We start from the raw sequence: 8,631 nt of genomic DNA, 5'->3' as shown, positions 1-8,631 counted from the left end.
ACGCTACTATAAAAGCCCGAAGTACGGCAAATCCTATGATTTGCCGGTAAATCCTAGGTTTCACCGATGTCGATTACTAAAAGTCCGAAATATTACCTAAAAAAGTATTCTTTACGTGGATTTGCTTTTACTAACTTTGATTCGGTGAATCCTAAGGTTTACCATGGCGACTGTTGTAGTGATAGGGCAGCAAATTCGAGCCCTATTTACGACCACATTCGCTTCCCTAGCCTCTACCGCCCAAAGTGCCACAACAGTCCCGTCACCGCCAGCATCTCTCCTGACACAGCTCTTGGCAGTAGCTCAGGCGATCACTGCCTTCCACGTGCAGCCTAGAGTTCAATAGGCTAGCTGTACTTCGGCCTTTTACAGAAATATACGTTATAGTGGGTACTGATGCAACTAAATATTTAACGTGTTAACGGATTAACGATTAACTTTAACTTACGTTAAATTTGTCGAAATGTATCGCTTTAACGATTAACGAAGTTAACTTTTTTAGTAACGGATTAGCGATTAACGAAGTTAACTATTTGATTAACGGTGCCCAGCTATGCGTATAGAACCTCCGCAGGATCTTTCGACACCTTTTTTGTCCTGAGCGACCGTCTTCCAGAGATGTTAAAAAATAGGTAGTGCAATGTATTTAAATACAAAATGCAAATACTTTGGTTTTTTACCTATTTCAAATAAAAATACAAAATAGTTTTACAAAAAGGTATTTGAAATTTTTTTTGACATAAGGTAAAACTTTTCACCAGAGAGCCCAGAAACCTGGCTCTGTAAATTAACACATTAAAAAGTGAAGCCAAAAATGGACTGTCTCCATGTCTTTTACCTAATATTATAAAAATCGAATGAAAGAGTTATATTGCAATACGTATGAAATATGAAAAAAAAAAATTGTATGTAATATTAATTAAGCACAATACATTACAGCTGTACTAAATATAAATGCCTACAGTCATTAGGTACCTATATGAATCAATATGGATTTTCCCCAATTTTTCGATGTTCACGGTCAGGGTGCTTTGGGATCTAGCAACAAATCGCTTAAGTATTTGTTGAACCTTCATTATTATAGGAACCACTATGTTGGCAGCACAGAAAAAAAGTGTGTTTTTGTAAAACATTAAATAAAGCGCTTCGGAACGTGTTGTCCCGGTCATCTACATAACTTAGACAGACAAAAAATAGAATACGCGCTTGGTACTATCTATCTTACGTCAAAAAGTGACAAAAAGCATTTTGTATTTTGAAGTGGTAGAAAATGCAAAATACTTGTACTAAAAAGTATTTCAAATAAAAAACAAAATAGTTTTAGATAAAAGTATTTAAAATACCAAATACAAAATAGGTATTTTGTATTTCTATTTGAAATGCTTTTATTTCAAATAGTTAACATCTCTGCCGTCTTCCTGCAATATACATGCTTGCATCTTGCACAACTAGCATGCCAGCCACGTACACAATACTTGCATGCCACTAATTTTGTACGCGGCTGGCATGCCAGTTGTCCAAGCTACAAGCATGTGTATCGTATTAGGCCTAAAGGAGCCCACCGACTTATTTATGTTGAGATGAATTCAGTTCGCCGGATGGCAAGTCTGTCACTTTTGTTTCTTCTAGTTTTACTGAAAATCATGGAAAATTCGTAACATGGCGAATGCAGAATAAAATGTTGTCGAGTAAAGTCTGTGTGAAATTAGATTATTTTCGTTCCTCACAGACTACTTCACTTGACACTAACTTGAATGTTATTCTTAAGGGTCTCTCACACTAATAAATTCATTTATTTTGTATGAACATGATAAATTTTTTTTTTTGCGAATTTAACTAAAAATGATATAGAGGGTGGTTCCTGATAATGAACCTAGCTACGTGACGAATTTAACGGAAAACAAAAAAACACGGTGTATGAATTACATTTTTTTTTCGTCATACTGCTTTCAATTATCTCTAGTATAGGTACTTTTGACTTGGCAACGTACTTACTGCCTATTCCATTCAATAAAGAATTTAAATTATTATCGATTTTGTATCTTAAACACACACTTCTGAATTTATTACTTCATTCTTGCAACACAATAATAAAAGTTTATAAATCCTAACGTTAATAATGAATAAATATAATTTATTTCGCAAACATAAAGTTGTCTTGACGACCGGTCTGGCGCAGTCGGTAGTAACTAGTGCTCCTGGTCGTGACCGTGTTTCGTGTACCCGTAGCCGAATCTCCGTTGCCGTGTTACTCGGCAACGGAGATCCGCTCCGTTTGCTCCGTGTGATTCGGCTACGTGTAATTAAGATACGTAGCTACGTGTACACGGAGATACGTATCTTATTTATACGTAGATCGGATCCAGTCGTGAGCGTGACGTTTAGTGTAGATTTTATGCGTGTCACTAAGACCCCCGAATGTAATGCAAGGGGCGAGTTTTTAATTTCAGTTTCCATATTTTTGCATTTTAAATAAAGTTTTAAGAGTGATCAAAAATAATAAGATGCAAATATTATGTTGGAGGCAAAAATAATAGACCAGTACAAATTGTAAAAGATGTGTATTAAAAGAATTCGCGTATAATCAACATATAAAAAAATAGGTAAAATTCTAATTCTTCACATGACACAGACTGTAATTAATCAACTTTTTTTAAATAATCTAACATTTACAGTCAGCGTCTTATAGTTGGTAGTATCCGAAGTAGTCAAATAGTTTGTTATTTTTGCTTTCACTTAACTTCACAAACAATAGGAACACATGGTACTTAACAGGTAAATCCCAAAGCTGCTTGGAGGTAATTATTATCAATGGCCCGCAAACTATTGTTTGTTATCTTTATCTGCACGTGCAACTATTTCTTAGTATTTTCACCGACGAAAGACGGTTGTCCAGCCAGTAATAATATTTATGAATAACAGTGTATATTATTATTTCACTTAAAATACTTTTAAATTGTTGCATTGGTCTACCTGTAGCATTTCTTACTAGGGAGTAAATATTAATTAGAGATATTAATATATTTTTATTTGGATGGACTTTCATATTCATCGACATCGCCAAGTAGGTACCTTAGTACCTACCTGAGGTGCGATTTTTGATTCTCATCGGGTGGCTTATTTCGTACTAAATAGTTATCGGCTGCATACAAAACAAGACACCGGTGAGATTCAAAAATCCCACCAATACCACCTCTGTTTTAATTTGTACAAACTCATAATGTCTGGTTATCAGAGAACAGAATAATACCAATATGTAATTACTTAAAAAAACATCTGGAATCAAATCAATGAAAAGACCACGAGTATAACACATAATGCGAAGGGTCCGACACTTACAAGCTCTCTTTCAACAACCGAGCGGAGAGGAGCCGAAGCCGAGATTCGCGGGAACGTAGCCGAATCCAGAAACGGATACGTATCTTTGACGTGACCGTGTAGTACGGGATCTTAGCACCGCCGGTGCTAAGGCTACGTAGCTACGGTTCCGCGTGTAACACGTATATCACAAGCCCTAGTAGTAACCCTGCCTGCTGCGCCGCGGTCCCGGGTTCGAATCCCGGTAAGGGCATTTATTTGTGTGATAAGCACAGATATTTGTTCCTGAGTCATGGATGTTTTCTATGTATAAGTATTTACATATTACGAGTATTATATCGTTGTCTGAGTACCCACAACACAAGCCTTCTTGAGCTTACCGTGGGTCTCATTCAATCTGTGTAAGAATGTCCTTTAATATTTATTTTTATTTATTTATTTATTTATCTTATCTATGTTTTCTTTCAACCCCTTAACTGCCAAGAGTGGCTCTGAAACGTACAGCTTCATGTGCTCTGTCTAACCCGTTCCCGTTTGGGAACTCATGCATGCGTGACGTGAGTATATACCTATGTCATGTGTAACGTTACAGGTGTGCCTCACTAATTTTATGACGTCATAAAAACTAACATTAAAAAAATATTTTCTATTTCTATGAAAGCCGTCACCCGGAAACAGCGCAAATACAATAGTATCGAATATATCTATTAATCGTACCACAATTGGACACATTTGTCATTCTTTGTTGAAAGAGTTACATAGACATAGCTGGGCACCGTTAATCAAATAGTTAACTTCGTTAATCGCTAATCCGTTACTAAAAAAGTTAACTTCGTTAATCGTTAAGGCGATACATTTCGACAAATTTAACGTAAGTTAAAGTTAATCGTTAATCCGTTAACACGTGAAAAAAAATAACTTTTCTTTAAATATTTAGTTGCATCAGTATCCACTATAACGTATTATATTTCTGTAAAAGGCCGAAGTACAGCTAGCCTATTGAACTCTAGGCTGCACGTGGAAGGCAGTGATCGCCTGAGCTACTGCCAAGAGCTGTGTCAGGAGAGATGCTGGCGGTGACTGTTGTGGCACTTTGGGCGGTAGAGGCTAGGGAAGCGAATGTGGTCGTAAATAAGGCTCGAATTTGCTACAACAGTCGCCATGGTAAAGCTTAGGATTCACCGAATCAAAGTTAGTAAAAGCAAATCCACGTGAAGAATACTTTTTTAGGTAATATTTCGGACTTTTAGCAATCGACATCGGTAAAACCTAGGATTTGCCGTACTTCGGGCTTTTATAGTAGCGTTCAGAACGTGTTTTTCGCAACGCAGAAGGCGCCTGTGCCCTACTAGATTAACGATTAACGGACTCGGAGAAATTTAACGGAAGTTAACGAGTCCGTTAACATTTTTTCAAGTTAACTTAAAAGTTAATCCGTTAATCGAAATGTTAACTTCGTTAATTAACGATTAACGGATTAACGAGTTAATGCCCAGCTATGTACATAGACTTAAAGCACGTCATACATACCCCTCATGTTAATTGTCGCAGTTTTTCAAACCTAAGAAATGTCATAGAATATCATACATAGAATGTCATAGAATCCTCTTTTCATTTTAAATTATTTTGTTAATGTACTTTTTTGCGCACAAAAACGCCCAGAATGGCGTCTTAGGACTAGGAGGGCCGACCCCAAGAGACATGGGAAATAGGCTCAGGAAAAGAAGAAGAAGAAGTACTTTTTGATGCAAAGGCTGTCTATCGCAATTCAGCGTGGGAACGCATCGAGTGTGATGGGCACCTTTGCATCTGAGAGGGCCCGGAACGAGTTTTGTAAATAGAATTTAGTTTTATAGTAATGTTAGTTTTAATAGAGTAGTATTATATTAATTAGCATTTTTAAGTTAGTTTTACATGTACCGAGGTCTTTTGAATAAATATATTTAAGTACAATCTCGCACCCTTAGCTAAATACGTCGGTCACGTTACACGCCATGGAGAGGCTTGTTGTTCAGGGAAGAGTGGGTGGCAGTCACGGACTTTAATTGTTGATCCACTTCTAGCTCATTTTATACTGGAAATCTCATAGTTAAGCTAAGAAGTGTCCAGTATAAAATGAGCTAAAGTGGATCAACAATTAAAGTCCGTGACTGTTACAAGACTCAGACTGCGCCCCTCAATGCGATGGACAGACCAAGTGAGGGCTCTCACTGGGTCACCCTTAAATCTGTGCGTGTGGACCGCTACAAGCTACAAGTGAGAAAAAGGGCAGCACAAATGACCCCAATGACCACGACTATTCTGACAAGAGTATACCTTAGGGTGGGTCATTTTTACTTTTTTTTATTTTCTTACGCCGTGGCTTGTGTGGGCGACGGTGGCGCGATGGTCGCGCGACGGCGATGCGACGCATACGAAATCAAACCTTATCGATATGGAAGTATGAGAGGCGACGGCGATGGTCGCGCGACGGTCGCACGACCGTCGCCCACGCAAGACACGGCGTTAGGGGGCACAGTCACAAAAGGTGTCATTTTGTAATTAGCAAAGAGGATCGAGTATTATAGAGAGTTACCGTCGAAGTAAAATGTGTAATCACAGTGCATAGACTGCCATCTCTTGACACAGGCTTAAAACTTGTGAACCTCAGTTTTGACAATTTGGCCCATATTGTTAAATTGATATGTGTTAAAATGTCAAATATTAATATTAGCGCCATCTAGCTGAGCGTACCCCAAAGGTGTACTGTAATGCCATCTAGGCCACCGTACCTTTTTCTGTATGGTACTGAGGTACGTTAACGTAAAAAAATGTTTTCTTAGACTTGATCCGTCTATACGGAGTTATATAGGTATGTCTTTGGTAATTAGGTAGTGCACAATTTTTTTTTAATTTTTATGTTTCATGTTTTGCCTCCGGATTTCAGTTGAAGTTTTTGTATTTTGTATGGAGTAGGGTGTAAAAAAGGTTTAAATTTTTGAGATTTTTTTTGTTAATTTATTTTCTATGAACCTTTAGCATGCTATTACGATGCCAATAATTGTATATCTTTATAGCAAAATTTTAAAATTAGAAGAGAATACATACTCGTAGATATACTCCGCACACCACACAAAATGTAAGTACTAAAATATATATATGAAAACTTCAAAGTGGATCCGGAGGCAAAAGATGAATTCCAATTGCAAAATAATTTGAAATACTGTGTATTTGCATCAGTTTACAAGTTTTTGTAACTGTTCCCAATGAAAATATATAATACTTTATTTTTTTCCATACAAGCTAGAGTGACCCACCCTAGCTAGCATACCTACGTATGTACGACTAATAATAACCACAAAATTAAAATTTTGAAAAAACCCCCGACCGCGACATAGTGGACCGATTTTCATGAAACATGGCTAAGAATTTAACACTCCCGACTAACTCAGCTTTCAGACAAAAAAAACTAAATCTAAATCGGTTCATCCGTTCGAGAGCTACGATGCCACAGACAGACACACACACAGACAGACAAACAGACAGACAGACAGACAGACAGACAGACAGACTGACAGACTGACAGACAGACAGACAGACAGACTGACAGACAGACGGGACAGACAGACACGTCAAACTTATAACACCCCTTCGTTTTTGCGTCGGGGGTTAAAAATAATTTGGGACTTACCTAAATTGAACCCACGGTGATATAAAAACTGCTTAAACCGATGTCTGATTTGCTTACATTATATTTTTAAACAGACAAATGGTCATATCCCTGTTATTACACGATTAGTTCCTTTCTTACAACATTGTTTACATGTAGCGTTCCCACGCAAATTGTAGATAACAGTTTTATAGATTAGGTAAGTATTATGTCTTGTCAGTCCCATAAATGTCTCAAAGAATCCTTTTAGACCCAGAGCCCAGGCCCGCCAGACCTTCCTCAAATTCTCAAGGATGAAACTTTGGGACAATGTAGAGTTCATATCGGCGGTTAATGTGTGCATATTTTCTAGTTCGGCCCATCGGCCAATTTTTTGCTATCAAGTGATGAAGGTGAAAAAAAAAAGTGCTTACTTTCCTTAAATTCTCAAGGCTGATTTTTATATATGTGTTAGAGCACGTTGTTAGAAATTGGTTATCATCAATGCCAGACCATTTCCGCCGGCCATAACTTTTGCCAGACGCGACAAAGTTGGCAAAAAACGACTCTAACTTACCTCATTTTCTCAAGCCTGATTTTGATATATGATACGCAGGGACCTATAACTAGACCGTTTGTAAGCAGCCAGACCAATCGGATGGACCCAACCATCCGCCAGACCGACTTAAAGTTTCGATATGAGCATTAGTAGAATTGAAATATTCCGGGTCTATAAAAGCTAAAAACTTGAATTTTCTACATTAAGCTACGTGTATATTGTATACTTGACGTTATAAGCGACTTTCAAAAATTTTACTTCTAAGGAAATAAAAAAATGAAAGTTTATATGTGGTGCAAGATTAATTTTAAGCTATGAATTTTATTTACACTGCGTAAGTACATGTGTATTTTATTATAAATATAACTTTTACCAGACGCGACAAAGTTGGCAAAAAACGACTCTAGCTTACCTCATTTTCTCAAGCCTGATTTTGGTATATGATACGCAGGGACCTGTAACCAGACCGTTTGTAAGCAGCCAGACCAATCGGATGGACCCAACCATCCGCCAGACCGACTTAAAGTTTCGATATGAGCATTAGTAGAATTGAAATATTCTGGGTCTATAAAAGCTAAAAACTTGAATTTTCTACATTAAGCTACGTGTATATTGTATACTTGACGTAATAAGCGACTTTCAAAAATTTTACTTCTAAGGAAATAAAAAAATTAAAGTTTATATGTGGTGCAAGATTAATTTTAAGCTATGAATTTTATTTACACTGCGTAAGTACATGTGTATTTTATTATAAATATAACTTTTACCAGACGCGACAAAGTTGGCAAAAAACGACTCTAACTTACCTCATTTTCTCAAGCCTGATTTTGATATATGATACGCAGGGACCTGTAACTAGACCATTTGTAAGCAGCCAGACCAATCGGATGGACCCAACCATCCGCCAGACCGACTTAAAGTTTCGATATGAGCATTAGTAGAATTGAAATATTCCGGGTCTATAAAAGCTAAAAACTTGAATTTTCTACATTAAGCTACGTGTATATTGTATACTTGACGTAATAAGCGACTTTCAAAAATTTTACTTCTAAGGAAATAAAAAAATGAAAGTTTATATGTGGTGCAAGATTAATTTTAAGCTATGAATTTTATTTACACTGCGTAA

This window comes from Leguminivora glycinivorella, chromosome 22 (genome assembly GCF_023078275.1).
Source record: "Leguminivora glycinivorella isolate SPB_JAAS2020 chromosome 22, LegGlyc_1.1, whole genome shotgun sequence".
Classification (NCBI taxonomy): domain Eukaryota; kingdom Metazoa; phylum Arthropoda; class Insecta; order Lepidoptera; family Tortricidae; genus Leguminivora; species Leguminivora glycinivorella.
This window is presented reverse-complemented; position numbering follows the sequence as displayed.